A 12,047-nucleotide genomic window follows, 5' to 3' on the forward strand; every position below is an offset into this window, starting at 1 on the left:
TTTTGACTATTGTAAATTCAACCTTAGAGTTTTTTTTTAATTTTTATTTATTTATTTATGATAGTCACAGAGAGAGAGAGAGAGAGAGAGAGAGAGAGGCAGAGACACAGGCAGAGGGAGAAGCAGGCTCCATGCACCGGGAGACTGATGTGGGATTCGATCCCGGGTCTCCAGGATCGCGCCCTGGGCCAAAGGCAGGCGCTAAACCGCTGCGCCACCCAGGGATCCCAACCTTAGAGTTTTAATTGCTTTCTAAAACTTAGGGATCTTTATGGGGGGACACAGTGAAGGTAAATGCCCCTTTGGATCTCTACTGACTCTGTATACATGATTAACAAAAGAGGGATCTAGATCTAGCTTCAGAAAACATGACACTTATTCTATTGTGCCTTTTCAAAGAGTTGTTTTGCTCCAACACTAATCACTCTCATCACAAGCTGGACACTGACCACTTCCCAAGGGCACTAGGTCCATCCTCAAATAATGATAAATGTAGGAACATCATAAAGATTAACTTTGTGAAATCTCAGAATCTCACCACCTTTCTTTAACATGACATGATTTTACTGTAGCATTAGAGTAGGAGTCTTGGCACACCCTGAGGATCTGGATATGCACTTGAGGCTTCAAGCTTCAATCTTAACTTCAAACCCTGAACCCAGTTCCCCCAAGCCACTGCATAGCCTAAAGCAGGTGTCTGTACGTTAATTCCCTGGAAGGCAAGAATTCCTAGCTACCATCTGTGTCTCCAATTGGGTGATATATTATTTTCCTTCATCCACTCATTCATTCATTTAACAATTATCCATTGACTGCTCTTCATGTTTGACGTACAGTATCATTGCTCCTGGAAAACTGTCTTTACCACAGTGCTAATTGTATCAGACATAAGCATCATTGGTACTCTGTCTATAAAAGGTGGTGAACCTGCAGGGTTTGCAGTCTTACATGAGTGTTGGGCTTCAAGATAGGAACACGAGGCAAAGATCCAATAAAGTCTAGTCAAAAGTATCCTTGCATATCTTTCAGGAATGATCTCTTGGGAAACTGACTATCCATGCATTGACAGACATCACGGCCTACTCTTCCTCCATTTTTGGAATGGGTTGATGTGTCCTTCAGCCACACTTTAAATACTTCCTTACTTTTTTTAAAAAAAGATATGGTGCTAAACAAAATAGCATAGGAAGATACTGTTCAGTGGATTCTCTATACCCAGTAAAACCATACTGAATAAAAGATTAGTTTTTATTTTTTTTATTTTTATTTTATTTTTTTTTTAAAAGATTAGTTTTTAAAAACAGGAGAATATGGGGAATCATTATTTATTGGCTGTAGAACAGGAATGCCTGAATATGAACACCATCTCTGATGCTTCCCGGTTGTATGATCTAGGGCAAGTTACTTACCCTTTCGGAGTGTCAGAGAGTCTTAGTCTGAAAATCAAGATGACAATAATATACAAATTATGGCTGCTGAGGATGAAATGAGTTGAAACGTGCAGAGCATTTAGAATAGTGCCTGGCAAATTGATCAATAGATTGATAAATGGGTTAAGACACTGTAACAAAGAAAGATCTTTAAAATGATGTGTATTATTTAGGGAGATAATGAAATCATCTTCCTTGAATATATCTGTTATAGGATTGGTTCCAACTGTCCAGCTCAATATAGATGAGATTCTTTTTGAGAAGATAACATCATAAGACCCACAGAGGCCATGAGAAGAGGGTTCCCTGAAGGGTAGAGAATGTGTAAAAAAAAAAAAAAAAAGAATGGCTTCACAGCCTGCTACTATGAATCCAAATACTCCTAAAACTCACATGGAGCTGATGTTCTCCTCTGATGAGGAAAGGGCTTTTAAAGCATCAAGACAAAACAGATCATTTGACAGAGTCTAATACACTGTGACCAACATTCATTATCTTTGTTACCCATGGGATTGTCTTCACACAGTGATGTCAGCCCAGGAGTATGGTGAAGGGGATGGAGCAGCACACAGGGGCAGTACTGCCTTATGAGTGCCTGCGGGGCCTGCAAACATGAGGCAGTTGGGGGGATGAGACCCAATTCATCACAGAAGTTTATTCCCCTTCCTGCAGAGTAAGAGCCTGGTACTCTCTTTCCTGCATGAAGGCCAAGTAGTGGCCCTACTCCACTTGCTCTGGTGACAGAATTTGTTCCTTAATTGCCTGGACACATGCAGGTTTTTTTCCAGGCAATAATTCAAAAAGAATTACCCAAAGGGGATCCTTGCTTGAAAAGCGTCTCTGCTCCTGGACAGGAAAAATGGAGGACATGCATGAAAAGTTTTGTGTCATGAATGGGACTCATTCATTCCTAAAATCTACCCTCTCTTTGAGTAGGCTATGCACAGCAGCTATTGGGGAGGGAAGTGGTCCCCGGGCACTTCAGACTCGTCAGCTGTCTTTCTCTTCTCTGACCTCATAGCCAGTGGGTTGCTCTCCTTCTTTCTCCTTTCCTCTTCTACCTACACAAAGGGGACCACTCCTCTCCAATTGCCTTTCACTCCAAGCTCGGCATTTTGGAGAAACACAGTATGGCCTCTATCTACCAGGAAGCTTGAGGATGTTTCCAGCAACCATGCTACCATTCCTGAGGCTTAAATGAGGATCTCCAGACGCAAACTGACTGGCGCCCTCACTGCCACGTGGTTTGGTCGTGTGACATGCCACAGCCATCTTTGTGAGCTATTTCACTTTCCTTTCTGTTGAGATTCTCATCACCTCCAGGAATGGGGGCTCATGTTCCTGCTGTTGTGCTATAAGATTATTACTGACTTCTTCCTCATTGTGGTTACCAGACCGTTCATTCATGCAATTCATTCATTCCTCTTTCATTCAGTGTTCACTTAACAAAGGTCTGTGGTTGACCTAATTATGGGAGGGACATCCTGCTCAGCTTTGGGGATAAACAATGTATCAGGGAGAGCCCTGCCCTCAAGGCGCTCACAGTTTCTGGCTTTATCATTAAGGTTGGGGAGCAGATGGGCAGAAAACATGGCACATTCAGAAGATTCATCTGAGGGAAGCTTATTGAGTTGATTATTTGCTGAGGATGGGCCGGGCTAAGGGCAGCGTGAGGGATGCTCAGGCCATTGCCACCCCAGCTGGAAGAGACAAGGGGAGGAAATAGTGTTGCTGAATCAGTGAGGACTGGGGCCTGGAAGAGAATTCTTTCAAGAGGATCCACCCTGTAAGAGTTGTACTGAGGAAAGAACTCAGCCTCTGCCAGAATCTCATCTAGTAGGAGAGAGAGCATGGCAGTGGACGAGGTAGGGTGTGTGTGCAAATGCTCTGACTTCTCTTCCCAACTTTGGTCTCCCATGGCTGAACCCAACTGGCCACCAGAGGACCAGAACACCCTCATGATGCGAACCTTAGAGTTAGATGAGTCAGAGAAAAGGTGGAGAGGGATCTAGGGAGCAGGAAGAGGGATCTACAGAACGGTCCCAATGTGTCACCTGGGAGTAGGGGGTGAAAGGATTGGTTGGGCTCACACTGAAGTCTCAGTCACATGTGCCTCAGAGCACAGGATGGGAGCCTCGGAGGCTCCCACCTGCTGGGCTTCACTGCCAGAAACCACTTTCGTACTGACAGCTGGCTGTTGGGGTCTGTGGCCTTCATGAGAGTCTGCAGACATGATCTGCCGTACTCCAGGAGCCGCAAGGAAGCAGCTGTGGTGCAGTCACCTGGGAGTCGGGGTGGTCTGAACAAAGATCAGGACAAGCTGTCCTAGAATTGTCTCGTAGTCACACACCAAATACGACATGGTCTTGGTTCTCAAGCAATTTATAATCTCACTTGGAAAAGCAAACCTATACAGAAAAATAAGAAACAATTACAACTTAGGCAGCAGGAATAAGCAACAATCAAGGTGGAGGCCCAGCAGCAAGTAAGTTACTAGTGGCAGCTGCAGCCCGATTCTCTGCCTGGACGGCAGGTGCACGCACACACACAGGCACACGTGTGCACGCCCATACACACATGCAAGATCTATTTCCACCCTAGGTGGACATACCACTCGTGGCAGCTTTCTTCATCAGCCTTTTCTGAAATGAACACAAACAGGTAGCATTGTGTGGGTCTTTCTGACTGTTAGGCAATGAGGGAGTCTCATTGAATAACAGGAAAAAAGCACTCACCAGCAAAGCATCAATGCCAGCCCAGAACACACCAGTTCTTGTCTCCACCATCTTCAAAAGACAGCTTTAGAGTTCTACCATCTGCAGAAAAGTCACTGATGGTGACTAGCTGAACAATCCTGGTATTTTGGAAAACAGTTTTGTTTGTGTCTCTGCCTCAGGCTCCAGCACATTTCGCCAGGCTGATGTAAAACCTAGAAGATCAGGATTCAGGAGAAGGGCAACAGCGTTCACAGGACGCTGCAACCAGAAAGTGGTTGCTGACACTTGGTCATATGAATACTTGTACTCATGCATTTTTTTTCACCTGCGAAAATGGATCCTCAATAACCGATCAGTGAATTTTGTGTGCAGGCCTATTGTCAGCTGAAGTCTCGTTTGGAGACTTGAGAGAGGCTAGTGCCATATTAGACCGGATCCCACACTCTGTGACATCTGCTTTCCATCATCCCTGCCCACCGTGCTTACTTTTTAATCATATTTATGTACCCTTCTCACCCTGACTCCCTCAGAACCTCACAAAGGGTGTCGATTGGTGAGTAACAACTGGGCACATAATACTACATTACTTCAATAATGGAGAAATACCTGGGCACATGGTGAAGGGAATGCCAGTGGAAGCGGTCACCTACCCCTGGCCCTTCCATCCTTTGTCCTCTATTCCAGGGCCGTCCTCCAACATGATAGGTGGCTGGTGCCTACTGCTGAAGATACACCCTCCTGAGAATGCTCTAGAACTCTGCCTTCTCTCCATCAGGGTCACCTTAGGTCTTTAGGCCCCTAGACTCAGGGCTTTAGTATTTAAACTGGCATTTGGGGCAGCCCCGGTGGTGCAGCGGTTTAGCACCGCCTGCAGCTCAGGGCATGATCCTGGAGTCCTGGGATCGAGTCCCACGTCAGGCTCTCTGCATGGAGCCTACTTCTCCCTCTGCCTGTGTCTCTGCCTCTCTCTCTCTCTCTTTCTCTCTCTCTGCATCTCTATGAATAAATAGATAAAATCTTAAAAAAATTAAACTGGCATTTGATGTAACCAGAGGCTCCTTAGAAGGCCAACCCCTCCTCTGTTTAAGCCACCAGAGGTACTATGTTAATAAAAAAGAATTTATGTTCCAAAGCCCTTGGGAATTAATCCAGTCACACCTGGCTGTGCTGTCGCCAAACCGTACATGGCATTATATGTGACAGTGAGGGAAATTGCCCCCACTAGCCACCCACCAAGACGTCATTTGTGCACTGACCAGACATTTTTTGCGAGGAAAGCCAAACCCCCTCAGGCTTGGACCACTTGTGTGTCCTCTCTGGGCAGGCTGACATTCAGCAGGAGACCATAGCCACCTCTCTGGCTGCAAGATCCAGTTTTCAAAAAACTCCAAACACTTGCCCAGGGAAAGCAAGACTTACGGAAGAGGCAAGGGGCATGATACCAACATAGCAAATAAAAAGAATTGTGGGCCACGTATTCCCGTGTTGGAAGAAAGCCTTGTTCGATTATGGAAATTCCTTTAAAATAGACAAAAACCAGTGGGCCACACTCTTTTGTGAGTCCTTGCTGTTCTTTTTGTCCTTCTTATTTTCACCAGAAGAATCTATAACCAGGCTAAAGAACAAGTCTTTCTACCTAATATGAAAGCAGTAGAATTGCTGGTGATATTAATAATACTTTACATTTATAGAGCATTTTTTACCTTTAAAGCCCTTTATAAATATTAACTAATTAATCCCCTTAGCAACAAAGTACTTACTCTGTTTGCTTCTAGACATAAAGCAGTAGTGGACTGAATTATAAATCTCCCTGTGGAGTGATTTGGCATCTTTTTCAAATGCACAGCATTGGTTGAGACGTTTTTTCTGTCCAATTCTAAAATCACATTTAAAAATTCACTATTAAAAAATGGAGGAAAAAAACCCCCAGAGTTCTAGCCATAGCCAATTTATCCCAGTTCTCAGCCAGCCTGTGTTAAGGGCAGCAGGTTTTCAGCACCGAATCTCATCTATGACTTTCTGGGTACCAACCATGCCTTAGATGCTACCATCTCTGACGGCTCAAATAGAAAATTCCAGAAACAAACATCCTGGATTCTATTTACGTGTACGGTTATTTAAAAATAAAAACTGACATCAATACCAATATTGCTATGGGCTATTACTGTCTCGGGTGTATTCTCCACTTTCCATTTTGAGGCTTCAATCAATAGACCAGCAAAGACATTAGGTAAAATATGTCCTCCCTCTTCTTCTCCACCCTCCCTTTCTACCTTCCGCTTCCACTTCTGTACCTGTGGGTTCATTCTGTGGGAACCCCACTGCTTAGCACATTTCCTGGCACATAGTAGCTGCTCAATGAAAACCGAATGACCAAATGAACCTCGGAGCGCTTGAGGAGTTCAGTATTGTACAAGGTACCGATGCGCCAGCCGAAACCACTCATTCCGTCTGCTAGTGGCCTCTGTAACTGGAAAGCTGATTGACCAGGCTTCATCGTGTTCCAGGGGGCCGTTGTATTTTAAGTCAGGAGCTGAAATTGGCAACCTGTGAGCAGAAGCTGGCTCCATCAGATGCTGCAAGGAATAAAAAAAGGGGCCAGAAAGGTCCTTACTCATCACTAGGGCAAGTCAATGGGCCCACCCTTCCATGCTTCCCAATTTGTCCCTTCTGCACCACGCTGCTCTTCTCTGAGGCCTCCTCCCTTTTTTCTCCCTCCATGATTCCTTTTGATTTTTATTTTAAGCAGAATGTGTTTCAGAGTAGTTGGCTGGACAGTGAGTTACCGTCTGTGTTTTGTTGAGTCCCAAAGTCTCCTGGGAAGTCCCTGACTTTACGACAGACCCAGGAAATTGCCCAGGATTCCAGCCGGTCCTGGCTCCTGGGTTACACAGCACTGACTTGAATGGCCACCTTGACCTTCCCCAAACTAGCTATTAGGAACAACTCAAAGATGAGCCAAACCCTGGAATTTCCTCCACTGAGATAGTCTGGAGGGGACCCTAAAACATCTGTGGGTTTCAAAGATTCTATCTAGTTCAGATCTGTCTCAGAACCAACCTGGCTACCAACCGCCGGGGCCCAGGATGGGTTATAATTCACTCCCCTGCTTAGAGCCAAGCTCTTCTCCAGCATCTCAGACGCTGCTCTATGGGATACCTCCCTAGTCTGCCCAATTAGAACAGAAGTCATTTGGCCCAACCATTTCAAATACTTCCACTTGCTAATCCTCTAATAGGTATTTCTTATTTGGAGCATTTCCCAGACAGGGCAAGAATTGCAAAGCTTTACCAGATTCTGGGTGTGCTCAGAGACCCTCTTGCATCTAAGTGCCATGGCTAATGTAGCCAGGCTACATGTATGTAGCAAGGCTGTATGTAGCAAAGCCATCCTGTCCAAATCCCTATGTCCAAAACAGAACTCATGACCTCCCTAAGGCTGGGTTCTCAACACAATCCCTTAGTTCAGCAAATGACACCGCTATTTCAGTGATGCGAGCCAGAAGCCTGGGTGTTATCCTCCATGTGTCTCCTTCCTTCACCTCATCTCCAAGTTCCACTGGCTTGATCTCCTAACTTGTTTTCCCTAGGATATTGTCATATTCTTCCCCACCCTAGGATTCACGAGGACAGAAACCTCATCTCTTTTGTCCATTGCTCTATCATTAGGCCGAGAATTGTGGCTGGAACACAATACAGTCCTAACTGAATAAAAGATCGGATGAGCCATTGCCATGGCTCCAATCAAAGCTCTTGTCATCTCAATTACCACAGCAGCCTCTTGACTCATCTCCCAGCATCTACTCTTGGCCACTCCAGTTATCTCCACACTCTGTACCAGCTCTATTCTTTAAAAACATACACAACTCACGTTCCTGCCTGATAGCCTCCTGGGGACCATAGTTTAGACCACCTTCCTTCTTGGCCTGCAAAGTCAAGTACGATCAGCCCCTACTCATCTCTCAAAGCCCTTGCTCAGTACCTTCTCCTTCACCAAACCCACCTTCTATCCTTTCATCTAAAATGACTTTCCATACTTTTCTGATCTCAGCCCAGCAATGGCTTCTTCATGCATCTTCTCCTGGCTCCTTGCTTAGGGTCTACTACACAACTCTCATCACTCCTTACACTTTTCCTTGATATTACCTATTATAGCTTACAACTATACTACGATTTCCTCTTTTTATAAATAACTGACTCCCCCAACTAGACCATGAGCACCCTATCTGTGAGCACCCAGCACTGTCTGTAGCTTCAGCTCAACACTACCCTAGCAGAGTAGAGAATACCCTTGTTACTCAATAAATTATTTGTTGAATGTACTGGCTTGTTTCCACTTAATCCAGTAGCTCTATCCTCCACCCCTCCCTGTCTGGCCTCCTGAGCTGGGATGCTGACCCCAATAACTGTGCCACTCAGACTCCTCGGGTCCCTGGCTATGTGAAAGAAACCCAGAGGAGCCATGAGGGAGGAGGGAGATGACACCAGCAGGTTTGTTTGCTCTCCACCCAGCAGGCTGCAGCTGGGCAGTGGCCGTGTTCCTCACTCACCTTAGAGTGTCTCACTAGGGCCCAGCACATCTTGCTTCTATTGGCTTCCCCTATTGCCAATCCCTGAACTGAGTACCCTACTATCCCTCCCTGCATCTTGGGAAAGAGTCTGATTAAACTCTACTCAATTCCACTTGATTGTGCCACCTTTTTCTTGCCAAGATCTCGACTAATACAATCATTGCTACTCCCTTTTTACAGTTGAGGAAACTGAGGCTCATCTCACACTGGTGGCTGGTGACTGAGCCATGGTTCAAGTTTAAGTCTGTTGACTTAAAAAAATATATTTTATCTATTTATTTGAGAGAAAGAGAGCACAAGCAGGAGGAGTAGCAGGCAGAGGGAGAAGGAGAAGCAGACTCAACCCCAGGACCATGGGATCATGACCTGAGCTGAAGGCAGATTCCCAACTGACTGAGCTGCCCAGGTGCCTAAGTCTGCTGGCTTTTAAAGCTTACATGCGCTTTGTTCCCTGACTATCCTGAAATCCTGAGCCCATTCCCCATGAATGGTTAAGAACCGACACCTCAGTTTGGAATGAATTCAGAGTTGTTTGCAAGCATGTAGTAAAACATTTTGTAGATTCCAAATAATTTCAGCAACATGAGTTCATGGTGAGCCGCCTGTGCCTTGCTGGCTGTTGGGGGTACCAGCAAACCCCGAGCAGTGATTCTGTTCTTGCCCCCTATCCAGTCGCCTCCCTGGGTTAGCGACCCTCGTTCTGTAGCTGACCTGTGCTGCCAGCTTCTCTGTCTGTCCGGACGGGCCCCATTCCTGTCCTTCCCAGGATATGTGTCCACTCAGAGTTGCTCTACCTGAAAATAGGCAAAATTGAATTCTGACAGTGGAATGAAAACACTATTTTTATTGTTCTTAATCTTGCCATTTCTGACCTAATTGCTGCTGCCCAGAACTAGGATGTCCAGGCATTGTGGGCAGCATTCTCTGGTGGGACCCCTGTGGTTTCCTACACTTTTCACAGACTTGCTCCGTGAAGCCATCTGCTCAGTGTTGTGAGATGGAGCCATAGCAGCCCTCTGGCTCCAGCTGCCAGCAAAGTTCCCTTTCAGCTTCTCACAGCCTCCCTGAATGTGTCTACCTTCTCATCTTTAAACCTGCCCTTGGCCACTCCTGTGGTTAGAAGTCCCTGTTAGAATATAATTCTATTTTTACAAAGCCTTTGCTTGTAGCTATTCTGCACCCCACCTCTCTGTTGCATGGAAGTTACATTGTCATCAAGCAACATGCTCAACTCAAATATCTACTGATCCTTCATAATAACTGGATTGATGTCAGGTTTCTAGGGAAAACCCCAACACTACTTAGAACATTGGAGCCTGCGGGAGAGGTGAGGACCAAAGAAGTCATGCCCATGAAAATGTCTCAACTCATGACACAGTGGAATGTCATGGACATTGGAGTCGTCTGGACCTGTTTCTAATGCTAACTGTACCACTCTTGGGGTGCCCCAAGTGACGAAGCTGGGAAGCATGGAGCCAACAGGCAAATCCTTGGGATGGCTGCTGGATTTTCCTTGGGTTTCTAATCTGTGAATTGGGCTTCCCATAGTTACCACACAAGATTGTTGGGAGAGCCAGATAATTACATAGAGGAAGCATCTGAACACCTTAAGTTGGCACTTAGTAGATACTCCTAATGGCCGGTTCCCCGTCTCCCCCTTTCATGGTTGGAAATGTTCTCAGGGCATCGATTCCAGGCTTTTTCTCCATGAATGCAGGCCAAGTTTGCATGCAGATATTCAGACCCATAGAGAAGGGATCTAGTGAAGATCTCAAAAGGGTCCATCCCCCCAGCCACCCACCCCAGGTGCAGGGAACCCACACCCACACAATTCAGACTGGCTTTATTTACCAAACATCACATTCCAATGCAGCTTTGTTGCCATGGACAACAGTGACTATCCCACTATTAACAGAACACTGCTATATTATCTCTCTCACAATGGAGAAAAAGGAGAATATGTTCTAATGAGGAGTGGGTATGAAAGGGGCTCAGTGGCATCAGGGCACCCCGAATATCAAATCTGAATGCTAACACTGCAATAGGAAGCACATTTAGATCATCATAACAAATGGCCCATGCTAGCCAGGTGGCCACATCTTCAGCCTCTTGTTGGCTGCTCTGGGAACATTCTAGTATATTGCTATTGCAGAAATCTGGAAGGACTCATAGAGCCAGGAGCTTGACCTCTCAAATGGCCAGGTGGCTGGGCCTTTACCTCCCCGTCTCAGACTGCACTGATGTGTCCTTATGCATAATGTCCACACCAAAGGCCAGCAGTTATTGTGGCTCCAGCCCATTACTAACCACATCACAGGGCAGACAGGAAGGGAAGAAGACAGCCCACCTGTCGGGCTGAGTCATTGGAACTCATCCAGCTTCAGAGATACATCTGGTTCCAGAGATACACCTGGGCAGGGAAGATCACCTTCCCTGGGTAGTTCTGACAAATACTGAGCCTTAGGAATTCCAGAATAAAAAAGAGTCCTGTCAAAGGGAAGATGACAATGATAGAGAGCTCAAGCTGAGGTCGGGACCTGGATGTCGAGCAAACAGGGACAGTCTGGGACAATCTGCAAAGATGCCTATAGGGAGACAATGCTCTACTACCAGCAATAACCCTGGAGGGCAGAGGACAGGGCACCACTACTGGGAAAGAGTCAGGGAAAGAGGTTGCCTGCAGGGGGACCGAAGTGCCATACAGGGCCAATAACCCAAACCCAAATGCAGAGTGCGCAAAGGCCAAAATAGCAATTGGAGTGTGAGGACATAGGCAGCCTGTCAATAAAACCATAGGAATCCTCTCCTTGGTTCCAGAGGGCACAAGTGGAAGAAATAGGGAACCCTCCACCTGGCCACGACTCCAGTGTGCATGATGTATACCTCCTAAGAAGGCAGAGGGACCAGGGACTGAAGACCAGGGAAGAGAAATACCAAGAATGGAGAGGCGACCTTTTCTGGCTCACTCCTGCTATGCAAGCCTGCTGGGAAGAAGATGCTGGTGGGACAAAGGAGACCAGCTGATCACTTGCCTGTTCAGGAAAAGAGATGGAGGCTGAGGCCAATAAAGATGCTGCACACCTGCCTTCTGCAGCATTCCGGTGGCACTCCCAGGGGCCTGAGAGCAGGAGTTGGCATGGAGACTGTTCTAGTAACACTGGTGACAAGGAGTGATTTCATGTCAAGAACACTCCCAGGAACAAGCCACTGTGGTCCTGCTGTCGAGACGAGGAGGCTGGGCCTATGGAAAGATGGGGGCAATGAGCCATGCTATTCTCGGGATGTACTTGCTCGCTTTAGGGAGGGCCCTCCCCTGCTCGCCTGCCTGCC

At 46.4% G+C, this 12,047-nt stretch overlaps 1 long non-coding RNA gene across 2 annotated transcripts; it reads right to left on the reverse strand.

Annotated features, from left to right (window-relative positions):
• Positions 1–1,834: 1,834 nt before the first annotated feature.
• LOC140616414 (uncharacterized) lies at positions 1,835–10,533 on the reverse strand. 2 transcript variants are annotated; one of them, XR_012016907.1, is made up of 6 exons: positions 10,324–10,533; positions 9,429–9,511; positions 6,442–6,723; positions 5,908–6,023; positions 4,166–4,359; positions 1,835–4,072 (listed from the first exon to the last, which is right to left on the reverse strand). It is a non-coding gene; the product is annotated as an uncharacterized lncRNA (long non-coding RNA). The 2 variants fall into 2 exon arrangements; XR_012016906.1 differs by having other exon boundaries at positions 10,303–10,533.
• Between the last annotated feature and the right edge of the window lie 1,514 nt (positions 10,534–12,047).

The sequence above is a fragment of the Canis lupus genome, chromosome 24 (assembly GCF_048164855.1).
Source record: "Canis lupus baileyi chromosome 24, mCanLup2.hap1, whole genome shotgun sequence".
Taxonomy (NCBI): domain Eukaryota; kingdom Metazoa; phylum Chordata; class Mammalia; order Carnivora; family Canidae; genus Canis; species Canis lupus.